The sequence below is a fragment of the Equus przewalskii genome, chromosome 1, assembly GCF_037783145.1.
Source record: "Equus przewalskii isolate Varuska chromosome 1, EquPr2, whole genome shotgun sequence".
NCBI lineage: Eukaryota > Metazoa > Chordata > Mammalia > Perissodactyla > Equidae > Equus > Equus przewalskii.
This window is the reverse complement of record NC_091831.1, coordinates 60,006,741-60,023,870: the sequence shown is the minus strand read 5'-3', so window position 1 is coordinate 60,023,870 and position 17,130 is coordinate 60,006,741. Positions and strand designations below refer to the sequence as shown.

The following is a 17,130-nucleotide window of genomic DNA, read 5'->3' as shown; positions in this document are numbered from 1 at the left end:
AACTGCCCCCAGGAAGGCCGCCTGCCAGATGGGCTTCCTTCTCTCTGCTCAGGGGAAGGGACTCAGCCACTGGGGGTCTCCACTGCCTGGGGGCTGGGGCTGAACCCTGTAGAGGCTGAACGGATGTCCATCCACCAAGGGGAAAGGACTGAGAACCACTTGCTGGTGAGGTTGAGCTGTGGGGCCCACGTGCAGCCATCCACCAGCCACCTAATTCAAGGTGACCTCTCAGAGGGTTTCAGGCCCATCCTCAGGATCCCAGCCCAGCACCCGCAGGGTACTGATGGCAAGAGGTCCCACTCTCCCACTCCCTCCCTGGCCCACACAAGGCCTCTGGTCCACATCGGCTGCCCCCTCCCACTCACCATGACTCCCCCTACCTCTGCCCAGACACAGATCACTCCCTAACAGGACATCCTAGCTGGGAGGGTGGGCACGGTTGCATCTCCCCAGCCAGCAGCTCCTGGAGGGGCAGATCCATGCCTCCTTCCTCCCGGGGCCCTGTGTCACATCTGTCACTCATGGTTCCACAATCAGGTGTGGGCACTCATTGCGTGCCTGGGGCTGTGCTAAGCACTGGGGATGCAGAGGTGAACAAGGCAGATGCTGTCCTGCCTTGCAGAGTCACTACCCAGTGGAGACCACAGGCCATGAAACCAGCAGTGGCTAAGCAGGGTAAGTGTGGGGATGGGAACGTGCAGGTAGCCATAGGGAGGGCCACTGACTGGACTTCCAGAAGGTGACATCCAAGCTGAGGTTGAGGATGAATGGGAGCTGGCCACAAGAGAAGAAGGAAGGACACAGTGCTCTGGGCAGCCGGAAAGGCGACAGAGAGCAGGACACATGCGTCTGGGAAAGGAGGGCAGTTTGGAACTTGGAACCTCAAGCACCAGGTGAGGGCTGATGAAAGAAGAGGCAGCGGGAACATTCATGGAAGATCACAGGCCCCGGGAAGCCGGTCAGCAGCCCCAGCAGCTCGGCGCTTGCTCCAGGGTGGGGTTTCAGTCTTGTTGAAACAACCATCGGGGAGACAGAGGCTGGATCTGCCAGTTCCTCCTTGCTAAGAGTTCTCCTTGCTAATTCAAACCCCTCCCACGGCTGTCTACACACTCCCTGAGGTCCGGGCGTTGCCAAGGGAGGGCAGCAGTCAGCAGCCGGCCAGTCCTGCGAAAGAGGCTGCGGCACCACCAGGGGTGCCCTGCGCAGGTCAGCCTGCCACTTGCAGTGGGCGCAGGGGCTGGGGCTACCCCGGAAGCCAGCCTCCCCAGAGCTTCGCCGCCAGAACCCAGTGGCACACACCGGTCAAGGTTATGAAGTGACTGTGCCTGTGTGCCGCCCTCCTCTCGGGCTGCAGCCGCAGCAGGACAGACACACAGGCAGGTGTCACGCGGGGCCAGGAGCGCTGACTTGAGGCAGGCTGCGGGCTCGGCGGGCCTCGCCCTCATAGCTCTGAGATGCGGCCGTGCTCCGCCTGTTGCTTCTGCTCGCCGACTGGCCAGTGACTGTTCAGGGCCGAGGACGCTGTTCCAGCCCCAGGCTTCCCACGAGGGTGCCGGCCGGGCAGGGCCAGCACTGCGCCAAGGCCTGGGCTCCCGCCAACGCCCGAGGAGGAAAAACGAAAGAAAACCAGCGTCTTTCAGAAGAAAAGACTGGTGCCTGAGCTTTGTGGTCAGGAGTGTTTGGGTTCTTTGTCCCCCCATTCCCCCAGCACGACCTCCCTTCCTGCCTCGGCCTCTAGGCCTCCACCTGGGCCCCAGGGTCGGTCCTAACCCGGCCGCGAGATCCCTGCCGGAATCGGAGCAGCCTCGGTGGGGGCGGCCCGCTTTGTTGTCAAAATATTTCCTCAGATAGCCCTGCCTTGGCTCAGACAGTTAGCACTTTCCAGAATCCCGCAGATGGTGACGCAGCTGGAGAGGAAGGGGGAAGAGGGAAGCGGGGAAGAGTGCGGGAGAGGCCCGGCCGAATCTCAGGGTGCCGTGGCGGGGAGGGGGTGGGGGGGGTGGACAGGGCGCGCACACAGAGCAGAACGCGGGTCGCCCTGGACAGGGGGCTTCCACACGTCCGAGCTGGGGAGCCTTCGCAGGAGCCAGAACACTCCTCAGAAGCCTGATGTGTGGAACAGACAAATGGGGGAGAGGCCTGGAGGCCCCCTCCCATCAGGCCCGCCGAACTCTGGGGCTCCATGGAACCTCCTGCAAAAACCCCTGGTACTAAAGGAACTACCTCCTTCTTTGGGGGAGTTAGTGCCCACGTTGTTCTAAAATAATGAGCTTCCTGAGGGGAGATGAAACGCCCTTTCTAGTAAATTCTAATTCGAGTCTAGTACAGCAAATGCCACACATCCTGAGAACTAGGGCTCAGAAAGGACAAAGTGATGGATCCCATTCGCTGACAAATTTGTGGGTACCTCTCTGAGAAGTCTTGTGCACCTGGATCTGAATATCTGGGGTAGAGAGTATGTGGTAGATGACATTTATAACACATACCTAGCTCCCACTACCTATGGGCACGTTTCTAAACTCCTCACACATGTTAATTCATTTATAGCCCAATTACCTCTGATCTATTACCATCCCTCTTACCGATTAGAAAACTAAGGCCCAGAGAGGTTAAGTAACATGCCCAAAGCCACATAGCTACGAAGCAGTACCGCGGGCATTCTGGCTTTAGCATATGTCTCTTAGCCATTACGTAGTTTGCCTTTTGTAATGACTGTGTTCCAGTGTTTGTGTATCTGTGTATGTGTGCATGCACTTGTGCCTACAAACATTGTTTTGGTGTGTAATGTGTCCGGCTGTTTACTGAAGTATTTGAGGGGGCATGAGCGTGTGTATTTTGGCCCAGGACAATGTGTGTGACGGTCTGTAAGTATGTCGGTGTGTAGTCTCTCTCCCACCAAGGCTGCAAGCTGGGGGGCGCACCCCTCCAAGTTCCCCCCCAGCAGTCTGGCAGCACAGGACAAAGGGGCTCCTCACCTGGAGACAGGACCCAGAGCCTTCTGGCAGTGCCTGCCCCCAGATCCCAGAGGCGGGGTCTGCCGGCCCAGCTCGGCACAGCACAGCCACATACAACGGGAAGCCCCCTCAGCCACTCCCCGGGTCTGAGATGGGGCCCTCGGCTGCCAACCCCGCTAAGGAACTGCCTCCACCCTAGGGCCCTGGTTCTTCCCTCCTCACTGGGGGTTGGGTTTTAGAGGGGGTCAACGGAATAAATTGAAGTTATTAAGTTATCACGAATCTGCTTCCTACCCCACAGACACAGTAACTTACAGCAGTGCTGGAGCTTCCGGAGACCACTGGTCAGTGAGAACTTACGCCACCAGCACCCTAAGCTGGTGTGACTCGGGTCAGAAGCAAAGAACCGGCCGTTCTCGTTAGTGCGGGAAGCCCTACCACATAACTGCATGCTTTTTGAGGGTTTCTTCACATGTGAGTCCCTCAGGGGGACACAACAGGGGAAAATTAGCCTTGGGCCATCCACTCTAAGCCGATCTTTTTTTTTTTGAGGAAGATTAGTCATGAGCTAACTGCTGCCAATCCTCCTCTTTTTGCTGAGGAAGACTGGCCCTGAGCTAACATCCAGGCCCATCTTCCTCTACTTTATATGTGGGACACCTACCACAGCATGGCTTGCCAAGCAGTGCCAAGCGGACCCGAGATCTGAACCGGCGAACCCCAGGCCACCGACAAGCAGAACGTGCAAACTCAACCACTGCGCCACTGGGCCGGCCCCAAAACCGATCTTTAAGACACAAAGCTTCCTCAGATGCCACAAAACTGGGAAAAGCCCCACCATTCTCCGTTATCAAAGTCAAATTCACCAATGAGAGGCCACCCTCTGCCTCGCTGAGCAGGGCCGAGGCTGGGAGACTTACTCAGACGCAGCGGGAATGGGCCTGAGCTGCTGTCCCCTGCGGGCAGTCTTTTCTCCCACATGCTCCTCCTGTCCCCATCTGCCAGCGTCTGTCCCACAGCACAAGAACAGGCCAGCAGTGGCTGTGTTCCCTGAGTTTTGAGGTTCCAAAGTCAAGGAGGAGGGCTGGACAGAGAGGGCAGGAAGGAGGGAGCTAGTGAAGGCAGCCAGTGAGCCAGGTGTAACCACGGGAGGCCAAACTGAGCTTCCCAGACCGGCCTCCGAGAGGGCTGTTTACTTGCGGCATTCAGGAGAGGCTGAGCTGGGAGCTGGCTTATTTATTTTCCACACTTTTCCTCCTAGTCCTTTTCAGAGAGTCCTCCGGAACCCCAATGATCAATTTCCCAGGGCCCCGAGAAACTCACAGCCCCTCAGCACACAGCCATCTGTGGGGTGGGGGCTGTGGAGGGGAGCAGCATAGAAGCAGGGACATGAAGGCACTGGTGGTCAGGGGCTCTCATGGCCTGCCCCCTCCCTCCATGCTGGCAGGGGAGTCGCGGGGAGTGGGCAGGGGAGTGCAGGAGTTGCCCGCCAGATTCGGGGCAGTGGAGACCAAGGCTGCATGTGTCTGCCTTCAAGCACAGCACAAACTGTCCAGCCTGCCAAGCAGCCCAACGCCCAGCTGTGGAATGCATGCGCTCAGGGCAGGATGAGCAGCATTCTGTCACCTGTTCAGGCATCAGAGAAGAAAAGGTGACAAGCATTTCTGTTTAACGAATGAAAATGAGAGCTGTTTTCCTTTCCTCCTGCGTGACTCCACTAAGGGCAGAGACCTCTCTGGGTGGCTCCTCCCGGCTAAGATTCCCTTGGCTCCCCTGTGTTACCACTTCTCAGCAGAGGCACTCACAGCCCCTCCCTGGACTTCACCCATCATCTGACAACGTCCCCAAGTACCCACACGTGTCAGACACTGGGACAGAGCCAGGGGGAAAGGACAAACCGTCCCCGTCTCTCGGGCAGGGATAGGCAGCTTCTCCCCACACCCAGTCTCCCAACTTCCATCCTGGACAGCAAGTCCACTCCACAGTATGGGGGAGAGGGCTGCAATATCTTTGCAGCTCAGCACTGTGAAGGCTCTCAGAACCCACCAAGGTGGGCCTCCTGTGGGAGGTGAACAGGCGCTGGCCCGGCAGTGCTCATCCTCTGCTCCTTGCTTCCTTTTAAGGTTGCCAGCTTTTCCTATACTATGGACACCTATGTCAGAGGCTCTTAGGGCAGAGAGGGGGGTGGGCAGAGCAGTGAAGACCCTACCCCAACAGGGGTAACACCTCTCAGCCCTTGGGGGAGCACAGAATACCAACCAGACTGAACACTCGCCTGCCCCAAAGTGCCTGCAGGGGTGTCCTGAAGGCAGCATGGCTGGCAGTTCCTTGGCTTCCTGACCTCGCGCATCCACTGCACCTCTCTGAGCCTCATTTCCTCATCCGTAAACTGGGGATGATAACCACTGTCCCTCTATGGGGCATGTGTGAGAATGCGTAAGCTAGGGACCAGGTGAGCCGGGTGGAATACAGGGATCCATTTGAGGATGTTTATCTGGCAATTTCTCCCAAACCCAAACTTGTGAATCTGGGTTCACAAGCGGTAGCTTTGTCTCCACTTCTCAGACGAGCAGAGAGTCCTCTCTCCTGGAATCACTGCAACATCTCCCTCCAGTCACTCCCAATCCACCACTGTTCCCTGACTCCAGATGGGCAGGGAAGCTCTGGCAGCCTGGTGCCCCAGGCATTGACTCCTGTGGCCCATGCTTAGCCTGAGCGGAGTGTGTGGAAAAAGAGGACTGCAGTCAGAGGCCCAGGGCGATGCGAGAAGGGCAGCAGTGTCGCTTCCCCGCTGCTGTGGAGAACAAGTAGGGACCTTAGAGACAGCCTGGCATGGTGGAGACAGCACGGGCTCCAGAGTCAGACTGTCCAGGTTCAGATCCTGGCTTTGTCCCTCACCAGCTGGGTGACCTCAAATAAGTCACTTAAATTTCCTGAACCTCAGTTTCCTAATCTGTAAAATGGTGATAAAATGCTAAACTCATAGGGATGTAAGGGCTTAACGAGCTCTTGACTCACAGAAGACATTATTAAGGTGGAAAGGTGATATTGGGAAGAGACTGGCTACAGCATTCTACCTGAAATTGGGGGTGGCCAAGCCCAGATCACTCCCTCTCCCACCTGGAGCCACAGTTCTGGGTGCTGCCCATGTACTTTGCTAACTTCAGCATTAAGGCCATTTAGAAGCTTGAAATGCACACTGAACCTAGTCACAAAGGGGCAAGGGTGGGGAATGACACATTTCTTTGCGATTGCATGGCAGGTGGCCCCCACGTCCCTGCACACTCTCAATCCCATGCCAGGAGGCAATCATTTCTAAGACTGCCTGCACTTCCCGTCCGGGAACATGTGACGTTCCTGCTTCTCGGGAAGCTCATGCCAGCTGGCGCTGAGACACCCACCCGATGCTCAGCATCGGGGCTGTGACTGCCCCTCCACCTGCTGCCACCACGGAGCCAAGTCCCTGCTGGAGGACACAGCCCCTAGACTGTTCCTGAGACTCATCTCCAGCCAGGACCACAGGAGCCAGGAAGAAACATCCCACACCACGCCCAGCTTAGCTAGATGCAGAAATGGACTTTCGTGCTGCCCCTCTTAGGGGAGCAGAGGCCAACGATGAGACTCAAGTCACTGGTGCCAGCCCACAGGGCACAGGGGAACCTGCTGCTTGGGTCACTTCTCCAAACCGATCAGGCAGGGCTCCCTGGAGCCACTCAGGGTCCCCTCCTCTGCAGGAAGACCAATTCCAATCCGGCTGAGGCCCACCAGGCTTGGCGCACAGTGTGTCCTTACCGAACATTAATTATTGGTGTTATTACTCAGCAAACAACTATTTGTTGAGTGCCCACCATGTGCCAGGCACTGTGCTAGGTCCAGGACAACCCTTGACACATCCTTGGCCCCAGGATACCAGGGCATCCGAAAGCAAACACAACTTCAGGTGCAAGGAAAATAAATAAGGCGTCAGGACCGCGCTGGTTTCTTACACATACACACTCAGGGCTGCATCTCCTCAGCCGGTCTCCCTGGAAGTCCCTCTGAGGAAGCACATCGACTGGGGGGTAGGGTCTGTGCCTCCCTCGCAGGCCCTGTCACTGCCAACACCCAGCTGTCCAGCACAGCAGCGGCCTGCCAGCCTTTTCCACTCTGCTCACAGACCCCGGCTCGCCGGTCTGAGTTTATGAAATCACTCCCTCCCCTCTCCCGGCCTCGCCTCCGGAAGGGCTGCGCACACCCAGACACATCAGCCAGACACCGAGTTTCCACACCAACTCGCTCCCGATGAACCCTGAGAACCGACTGCAACGTCTGCTTTCCCCTCCCCACTCTTCGGCCCGGGATCCGGGCCACGACTTTCCAAAGACAAGGCAGCCCCTCCCTTGCCCGTCGCGCTTTGGGGGCTCCTCACTGGGGGGTTGCGGGGGCAGCAGACAAAGACCGTGGGTTTATTGGAGGGCAGGAGGACAACCTTGGTCTAAAGTTCCCAAACCCCGCGCTCCCGGGAGTGTAAATTTCGGTCTGCGGCGTGTGCCTGGTCGGTGTGGCGTGTGCGCGGTGTGTCTGTGGCTCGAGTGATGAACCGCGTGTACCCGGCAGTTGTGAATCTGGGTGCAGTAAGTCTGGGGGTTGTGGAGTTTTCCCCGAGCCGGGAACTCCCTCTCCCACCCTCGGTTTCGGCCCCTCTTCCTCCAAAGTTTGGCGCGCGCGTCCGGACGGGGAAGGTGGGGGGCGCACGGCTGCGCGGCCTCCCCCAGGCCCCGGAGGCGGTTCCGGGACGCTGGCGCCCCACTCACCCCGGCCGCCGAGGCTCCTCCGGCGGGGGCGGATCCGACTCTCCGCGGCTGGAGTCCGGCGCCGCCAGCATCCGCTCGCAACTTTGCCCTCCTCTCGGCAGAACCCGGCAGAAGCGGCTCCGGGGCTCCGGCTCCCTCGCGGCCCGCGCTCCGCGCCCTCCAGGGGGCGGCCGAGGGAGAGGACGAAGGAGGGAGGCGCGGCCCGGCCGGTTCGCACGCCGGGAGGGAAGAGGCGCCAGGCGGGCGCCGTCCGGCGCGGCGAGCGAGCGAGCGAGCGGTCCTGCCTGGCGCCCTCCCCGCTCGGGCCGAGCCGGGGAACGGCCCGCAGCGGCGGCGGGCTCCTGAACTGCGTCCAAGGCGCCTGGGGAGCCCTCCTCCTCCTCTTCTTCCTCACCCCACCCGGCTCCCACCCCGGCGCGCCCAGCAACTTGGGAACCGTTGGCGAAGTTGGCGCAGCTCGGGCTGCGCGCCGGCCCAGCCTCTGCGTGGAAGAAGGGGAGGAGAGGGAGGAGCTGAGGGGGAGGGGGAGAGGGCCCTCCCCGCCCCCGGGGAGCCGCGCTCTCCAGGACCCCTCTGTGGGCCTTTGTTCAAGGCTCTGCACCTCGGCCCGCCCTTCCCCGGGGACTCGGGGCCACTCGGATTCTCCAGAGAGGCTGGGAGGAGCTCCCGGCTCCTGGGTGGGTAGGTTGGGGGAAAGGTAGCGTAAAGATCCTCACCAAGCCTTAACCAGCCTCCCGTCCTCTCACTCCCCAGGGAGACTCTGGCTGCCCGGGCTCTTAGCCATCTCTGCCCTGGGGAGGATCTGCCCGCCCCCGCCTCGGGGCTGGGCAGGAGGGGTCCAAATGATGGTCCTCCGGCTTCCAAAGACCACAGCATCCCCTCCCTGGGCGGTCACAGGTCGCCCACTCGCCCTTCTGTGCCTTCTCGCGCCGCCAGTCCAGGCTCCCCAATGTGAGACTCGAGAACGAGAAGGAAGTAGGGTCGGTGCGGGCCAGCCGGAGCCGCTTCGCATTATCTTCCGACCCTCCCGGGCAGCTGGCAGCTGGCACCTGGAGGGGGCGGGGGCGGCTGCCGGACGAGTGACCCGGTGGCCTCCCGCTCGTGGGGCAGTGCCCAGCTGGGGAGCGCCGGCCCGGAGGTACAAGGCTAGCTTCACCAGGAGCGTGGTAAAGGGCGGGAACCGGAACACACATCGAGGCTCCCTGTTACTTGCCCGAATCCTGGTGATGCCCGCGCCTCACAGGCCTGGATTCTGGCTGACAAGGCGTTCTTCTGAGTCTTGCCAACGCTTAGCGGCGTGAGCTAATTCAGGCCTCTCTAAGACAGTGGTCCTGGCATTTAATGGGATAGTATAGGGTTTTGACACAATAAGTCATTTCCTGTAAAGGAGAAATAGGAAAATCCAAAAAAGCAGAAACCTCAACATCTGCACTTGCCCTGCCTCCTCATTCTCAACATTTGTAGGTGAGAACCCCAAACAGAACTGCATGTGACCCAGACCTTCCCAGGGGCTGTCCTCACAGATGGGGGAAGTCAGAGGTCCCTGCTCATTACCGCGGTCCAGATCAGCTGAAGCTCACAGGGCTGCCTGGGCAGAGAACTCTGGACTGCAAGGTGAGACCTTGGTGTCTCTCTTAGCAGAGAAACCCTACCGGGTGCTTCAGTTCTGTCACTAACAGTTCTGTGACCTGCTGTAGGGGACCAGAGATTTGGTGAGAATTCAGAGCCTGGTTCACCTCCTAGGTAAGCTCCCTGAATCCCTCTGTATTTCCTGCAGCCCTGGCTGCACCGCCACCCCCCCCCCCCCCACCCCCCCCCCCCCCCGCCGCTCCCCACTCTCCAACTGGTTTTCAGAGCAGGTATTTCGCCCCACTGTGGGTTCCTGCAGACTCCATCACCTCTTCTCAGAAGGGAAGGCCTCGGTTGCAGCCTCACAAACCTGTCAAGAAGCAGCATTTAACTGCACCTGCTGGCCTTATACGGGAGGCCTTCCTGTTGGACATATGGAGTCTTGAATTTTGTTGCCAGAATTTTGTGATGCACCTGAGGGGATACAAAGGCTGAAACCTAGAACTGTGTCACCACCAGATTATAGAGAATGGGACTCTGTGCTGCGGAGGTGGGGGGTGGAGAGGGGAGTGTGAGTAGTCACTGAGAAATTCCTATGTTCACCCAGTACCTGCTGAGCACACAGTGGATACTGGTGCCCACAGAGGTAAACAAGCCTTGGTCCCACCTTCTGTTTAGAGAAGACAGACCTATGTCTAAATAAATACTAGTGATACAATGTGCTAGGTGAGGTGAGGCGGTTGGGGGCCGGGGCAGGGGATGTGTGTCTCCAGAACAAGAGCACAGGCTCACACAACTCCAGGGGGTGCCAGGCACAAGGGTCATGATGTGATTGTTGGTCCCTGGAATTGTGCAATGCTGCAGCCTTATTCCCGGAGCTGAAGACCCCAGAACTGGGCTTGGGAGCTGAGCTGGAGTTCTGCCGGCAGAAAAGAAGGTAGCGCTGGGACAAGGGCTTCCAAGTGAAGGGACCGGCAATGAAAGAAACAGAAGTGTGAAAAGTATTCCTTCCCCAAGCTTCGGGCCGGCGTGAAGCCAATATTTGGGCCTCCAGTGAGGGTGTCTTGGGTGCAAATGAGAGGTATCAGGTAAAGGTCTGATCCAGGACATTGGGAATTTTCATCCCCAAATAGTTTCCAGGCTCAACTTCTTCCCACACATTGCTCTGCCAAAAGAACGGGTGTCAGTTTTTTTACTCTGTTTGAACAATTGAAAGAACTTTCCAGGCCAGAGGCAGAATTGCAGAGAGGTTAAGAATGTGGGAGCCTGAGCTCCATTTTAACGAGCAATCCAAGTGAAGGTTATTAATAATGGGGCACACCCACATCATGTCCCTCCTGATGCGATGTTCTTAAAGGACGCAATGTTGAGCCAAAAAATGTAGCACCTGAATCTAATCATGAGGAAACACCAGACAAACCCAAACTTAGGGACATTTACAAACAGCTGGCCTGTAATATTTAAAATGTCAGTGACACGAAAAACAAAGAGAAAATCTAAGAAATCATTCTAGATTAGAAGAGACTAAAGAGACATGAGCACTGTGGAAGGCAGACTTCTAAGATGGTCCCCAGTGACACCTCTCCTCCTGGTGTGCACACTCTCGTGTAATCCCCTCCCCTTGAGTGTGCCTGGACCTGTGCCTTGCTTGTAATGAACAGATTACAGCAAAGGTGATGGAGTGTCACTTCTGAGATTACAAAGGCCTGCAGTTTAGGTTACACAAGACCCTGACTTCCGTGACTTCCTTCCGTCTTGCTAGCATTCTCTCTGGCTCTTCTCAGCTCGCTTGCTCTGACGAAGAGAGTTGCCACCTCGTGAGCTGTCCTGTGGAGAGGTCTATGTTTCAAGGAACTGAGGGAGGCCTCTGGCCAACAGCCAGCCAGGAACCAAGGCCCTCAGGCCAACAGGCTGCAATGACCTGCATTCTGCCAACATCGCTGAATGAGCCTGGAAGGGATCCCACCTGGTGAACCTTGAGATCATTGTAGCCCTGGGACACCTGGATTGCAGCCTCAGGCGACACTGAGCCAAAGAGCCCAGCTGAGCTGCATCCAGATTCCTGAGCCACAGACACTGTGAGATGATAACAGTTGTTGTTTTCAGCCATGAAATTTTGGGGTAACTTGTTATGCAGCTGTATATAACTAATACAACCACTAAATGCAATGTGTCATCCTGAACTGGATCCCAGAACCAAAAAAAAATTACTCTGAGAGACATTATTTAGACAGCTGGCAAAACACCAATAGGGACTGATGAATAATAATATTGGGTCAATGTTAAATTTCCTGAGTTTGATAGCTGTATGTTTTGTAAGATGATGTTTGGTTCATTAGAGATACACACCAAAGTATTTAGGGTCATGATTTCTGCCCCTTCCTCTTAAATGGTTCAGAAATAATAATAAAAATAAGCGTTATATATAACACATATTATATATATTGTAGAGAAAGAGAGAGTTTCATTTATCTATTATGTAACAAACCATCTCAGAGCTTAATAACAACACAACAAAAATGTATTACTACTTCTCACAATTTTGTGGGTTGATTGGATTCATCTGGAAGTTTCCTCTGTTCCAGATGGTGTCAACTGAGGGTGTTCATTCTAATGCATTCAGCTGGCAACTGGGTTGGGCTGGGCTGGAAAGTCCAAGAAGGCTTCACTCCCATGCGTGGCACCTGGGTGCTCCTCAGCATGGCCTTCTTTCCCCACGTGGCCAGCTTGGGCTGCCTTACAGCATGGTCGTTTCAGGGCAGACAGACTTCTTACATAGCTGGCAGCTTCCAAGAGGGAGGGGGTGTAAGCTGTCCCTCCTCTGAAGGAGCCCAGCTGCATGCTGAACCATTTGTGGGATCTGGGGTGAATCCTCTTCTCTGTGCAAGGAAAGCTAGTTGGCAGTGACTGAGGGAAGAATCCTGAGGACACAGGAGGAGGGGCAGAGGAAGAATATAAGGAGGCTCCCCCAGCTAGAGGTTAAAAGGCCCAAAGGCTCAACAGCCTAGAGTTGAGTGGCGAGATCTTCACTCTTGCCACTGCCCTACCCCATCTGAGCTTCTTCTGCCCCCGATAATTTTTTTTTTTTTTTTTGGTGAGGAAGATTGTCCCTGAGCTAACCTCTATACCAATCTTCCTTTATTTTGTATGTGGGACACCAGCACAACATAGCTTGATGAGTGGTGTATAGGTCCACACCCAGGATCCGAACTCACGAACCCTCAGCCGCCGAAGCGGAGCACGTGAACTTAACCACTATGCCACTGGCCCAGCCCCTGCCTCCTGATAAGTTTAACCTAAGAGCTCACTTAAAGATGTCAAAGGGTGCAGAAGGAAGAAGAAAAATGTGACTTATTTAGCACAAAGTATGAGGAGCTATATTGACGTTATTTCATGTAATCTGTTGGAAAAGAAGAGGTAGCAGAGGTCCCAGGAGGTGTGGGGACCTGGCTGGACCCGCACCACAAAAGCGTTCAATCAGAGTGTGTTTAACGAACGTGTTTTGGCCCAGGACTGTGCTGGGCTTGGAACACGAGGATGAGCGATGTCCTGGTCAGCCACTGCTGCAACAATGCCGCAAAAGAAGAGGCTGCCGGTCCCGGCGGTCTACAGCAAGTTGTCATGTCCCTCGTTCACAGGTCGGTGGGTCAGCAGGGTTCTGTTTCAGGCCATGGGTTGGCTGGGCTTGGGTCCAGCCTTTGGATTGGGTTCAGGTCTACTCTTTATGTCCCCACATTCTGCTTCAACCAGCGGCTACCCTAGGACATGCTGTTCTCAAGGTAGATCGCAAGGGTGCGGGAGCCGAGCTGAGCACATTTAAAGCCTCTGCAGACCTCGCTGGCCAGAGCAAATCCCAGGCCCAAGCCTAACATTGTTAAGGCAGAGAAGTCTACTCTACCCACCACGAAGCCATGGTGACGGCACAAAGAGCGAGTTCTGAGACGGAAGTGAAGAACTGAGAGCAGAGATCCAGTCTGCTGCACAGCCCTGGTCCTCAGAGAGCTCACTGTCTGGTGGGGCGTCATAAAGACAATTACAGTGCAATGAGGTAAGTGCCATGAGGAGGTGTGGGCGGGTGGCACGGGAGTGTGTGGGTGTGCACGTGTGTGTGCACGCACGCGAACTATGGGAGAATGGAGGTGCATCCCTGTAGCCTGCTGCACATCTGGGAAGACTTTCTGGAGAAGGAGATGCCGAGGTCAATGCTAGAGGATACACTAAACAGGCGCACTTGGTTGAGATAGAAGGATGTGGGTAGGGAAGTGAGGAAGGACATCACAGGCAGTCACGACTGTATGAGAAAGGTGAGGAGACCAGAAACAGGACAGTGTGTGCTGGGAAATGGGAAGCCGTTTGCCACAGCATAATGGGGAAGGTGGCGGGTGTCAGGAGTTGATGAGGGGGAGACGTAGGCAGGAGTCCAGCCACGGAGGGCCTTTGTCACGTGCTGGACATCTTCCCTTCACCCTCCAGAGTGCTCCCCACCCTTCTCCACTCCGCTCCTGTCCTGGGTGACTGGCCCCTATGAACAGGAGCCAGAGCCTCTCTCACTCTGGGAAGACGGCAGAATGTAGTTTTTGCCTTGCCCCAAATTCCCCCTATTATGGGCTGAATGGTGTCCTCCCAAAATTCGTATGTTGAAGTCTTAACCGACTGTTTTTGGAGATAGGGCCTTTAAGGTTGTAATTAAAGTTGAATAAGATCATAAGGCTGGGGCCCTAATCTGACAAGAGTGGCATCTTTAGAAGAAGAAGAGACACCAGAAATCCCCGCCCCCGAATGCTGGCCCAGGAAAGCCCGTGTGAGGACAGAGTGAGAAGGCACCTGTCCATAAACCAGGAAGAGAGCTCTCACCGGAAACTGACCATGACAGCTCCTTGATCTTGGACTTCCAGCCTCCAGAACTGTGAGAAAATAAACTTCTGCTGTTTCAGTCCCCCAGCCTGTGGTGTTTTGTTATGACAGCCCTAACAGACTAATACACCCCCCAAAATAAAACAAAACACCTAGGATAAAAAAAAAATCAGAAGATCCACAGACAACATCTACAACAAAACTAGGTGACAAGTTTTACCCACAAGCCCAAAATACTTTTGGGTTGGGGACAAACCATGGGCAGTTACTAGACCCATGTGATATCAGTATCTGTGAGGGAGGAAGCAGAAGGAAGACAAGTGGGCTTTTGATGGTCGTGCGAACAGGTAAATACCCAAATCTCCAAGTACCAAAAGTACAGCAAGCCAATTCTAGAGCAGCTGAAACTGAAGAATAATTCTGCAGAATCTAATTTGCGTGTGAGTGCCAGGGGAGCACTGTACAATGAGGTCTGATGGTGCTGGAGCCATCTGGGCCCTATAAACTCGCTGTGCTTCCCCTATAAACTCTTGAAACTAATAGACTGGAGCTCTCTTTCATGACAGGGTCCTACACTGGGATTTTGAGAGTAGAATCTAAACTGATCAGGACAGGTGCACTAAGCACAAAGAGAGAGAAGCTCCAGGTGAAAGCAGACTTGGAGGATGGAGGATCAAGGACTCTCAGCAAGTAAAAAGTCGTGTGTGTTTGAGTGTGTATTATATGAATATACACACATGTATGTGTACATATATATGTGTATATATACGTATGAATATATATAATCACTGGGGCTGATTTTATTTTCCAAAGATGACTGCAAAAAATTGTCCCCTCATCCCCTGGACCTTGAGAGAATTATGTTAAGTGAAATAAGCCAGCGAGAGAAAGATAATCTGTGTATGACTCCACTCATATGAGGAATTTAAAACTATGGACCAAGAACAGTTTAGTGGATACCAGGGGAAAGGTGGGGTGGGGGGTGGGCACAAAGGGTGAAGTGGTGCACCTACAACATGACTGACAAACATTAATGTACAATTGAAATTTCACAAGATTGTAACCTATCAATAACTCAATAAAAAAAAAAATTATCCCCTCATCCCACATGCTCTTCTTACAATGTGACCTTGACATTTGTCCCTTTCAATGGTATAACTTTGTAACTGGCTTAACCAATAGAGTACACTGGAAGCAAAGGCCAGGTGACTTCCAAGACTGCTCAAATGCCACGCCTGTCCACCTTTTTTCTTAAGAGCTTCGCTCTTGGAAATCAACCTCCATGCTCTGAGGAAGCTCCACAAGCCACATGGAGATCATGTGTAGATATTTCAGCAGACATCTCGGAACCCCCACCAGGCATATGTGTGAATGGGCCTTCGGTGACCCCAGCCCCCAGTTATCAATCACCTGCACTCAGTTGTCCAGCTGAGGCTCCAGGTGTCATGATTCAGAGACGTGGCATCCTCACTGTACTTTTTCTGAATGCCCGACCCACAGAATCTGAGAATACAATCAAACAGTTGGTGCTTTATACACTAAATTTGGGCTGGTTTGTTATGCAGCAATAGTAATTAGACTCAACAGAATAAGGACCCCAAGAGCCATGAAGCTAGAAAACTACCCTTACTCGCCCCATGTCTCCTAAAAGTACTGGAAAATTCACTTTACTTTAAAAAGAAGCATCAAGGTTGAATCCTGTGTAAAATTATAAGAAAAGGGAGAATAAGGAGTGAAATAACATTCCTACAAATAATGAAAGCATGCCGGGGAAACATCCACAAAGATGAAAACTGTAACTTAGTATTTCAAAACAAATGCAGAGGAATTTAAAGAATGGTAGAAGTTATGAAATGACGTAAATCAGAATTAGATAAACTCAGGAATAAGGTAATTGGGGGAAAAATAAGGAAATTTTGGAAAGAGCAATGATAAAAAGTCAGAAAATAACTTAATATAAAAGAATAAGAGATCATTTCAGAAATGAAGATGAAAAGAGAAGAAACAAGAGAGAATAACCATAATAGATAATATTTTAAGAGAAAAATAAGAGAGAATGGAGGGTATTTTAACATATAGAAATAAAATAAAGAGATAAAAAGATTCAGGAGTTAAGGGATAGACACAACATGTGGAAAAGAAGGTTCGACATACACGTAACAGGAATCCACGAAGAGCCCTGAAGGAAACCAAAACAGCAGAACAGAGCAAATACCGAAGAACTAGGATTCAAGGAGAATGGCCTGAAACTTCATTTGAAGAGGCATGCTGTGCACCTGGTGAGTCAACCTTGAGACTTAAGTCGAGGGAAACTATTGGGCTTTAAAGAAAAAAAAATAGAGAGAATTCAAGCAAAAAGACCAAATTGGTCATAAAAGAAGGAAAAACAATGCTTTATGCCAGAAGACAAGCTAATGACATATTTCAGGACATGTGAACCAAGGATTCTGTACTGAGTGACACTGACCTTCAAGGATAAAAGTCAAACTGTTGTGAACACGGAAGAACCCAAGAAATATTGCTCCCTCGAGCCCTTTCTGGATAATCCACTAGAGAACAGGCACAGAAAACCAAAAAAGATTCATGAACCATTGAAATTAAGTCTTATGAAATATCCCAGCTAGTAAAGAAAGGAAGATGGGGCCGGCCCGGTGGCACAGCGGTTAAGTTTGCACTTTCCACTTCTCAGCAGCCCGGGGTTCACCGATTCGGATTCTGGGTTGCGGACATGGCATCGCTTGGCAAAGCCACGCTGTGTAGGCATCCCACATATAAAGTAGTGCAAGATGGGCATGGATGTTAGCTCAGGGCCAGTCTTGCTCAGCAAAAAGAGGAGGATTGGCAGTAGTTAGCTCAGGGCTAATCTTCCTCAAAAAAAAAAAAAACAAAAGAAAGAAAGGAAGAATCAGTCAATTAAAATATCACTATTTTTAAGCTTAATGTCTTAAGGGATCCAGGCA

The 17,130-nt window shown here is 53.6% G+C and overlaps 1 protein-coding gene and 1 long non-coding RNA gene across 3 annotated transcripts in view; one reads left to right on the top strand and one right to left on the bottom strand.

The window, feature by feature from the left end:
• Positions 1–8,355, bottom strand: part of CHST3 (carbohydrate sulfotransferase 3) — a 38,275-nt gene extending 29,920 nt beyond the window's left edge. Inside the window, exon 1 of one of the 2 annotated variants that reach the window (XR_011538026.1) lies at positions 7,748–8,341. The gene's annotated coding sequence lies outside the window, so the exon portion shown is untranslated. Of the gene's footprint in view, positions 1–7,747 lie in introns of both variants that reach the window. The other variant, XM_070612373.1, reaches the window with a different exon arrangement.
• A 125-nt stretch (positions 8,356–8,480) lies between these two features.
• LOC139082226 (uncharacterized) lies at positions 8,481–14,252 on the top strand. Its single transcript, XR_011538027.1, has 5 exons — positions 8,481–9,361; positions 9,445–9,490; positions 10,181–12,954; positions 13,067–13,364; positions 14,062–14,252. It is a non-coding gene; the product is annotated as an uncharacterized lncRNA (long non-coding RNA).
• The last annotated feature ends 2,878 nt before the right edge of the window (positions 14,253–17,130 follow it).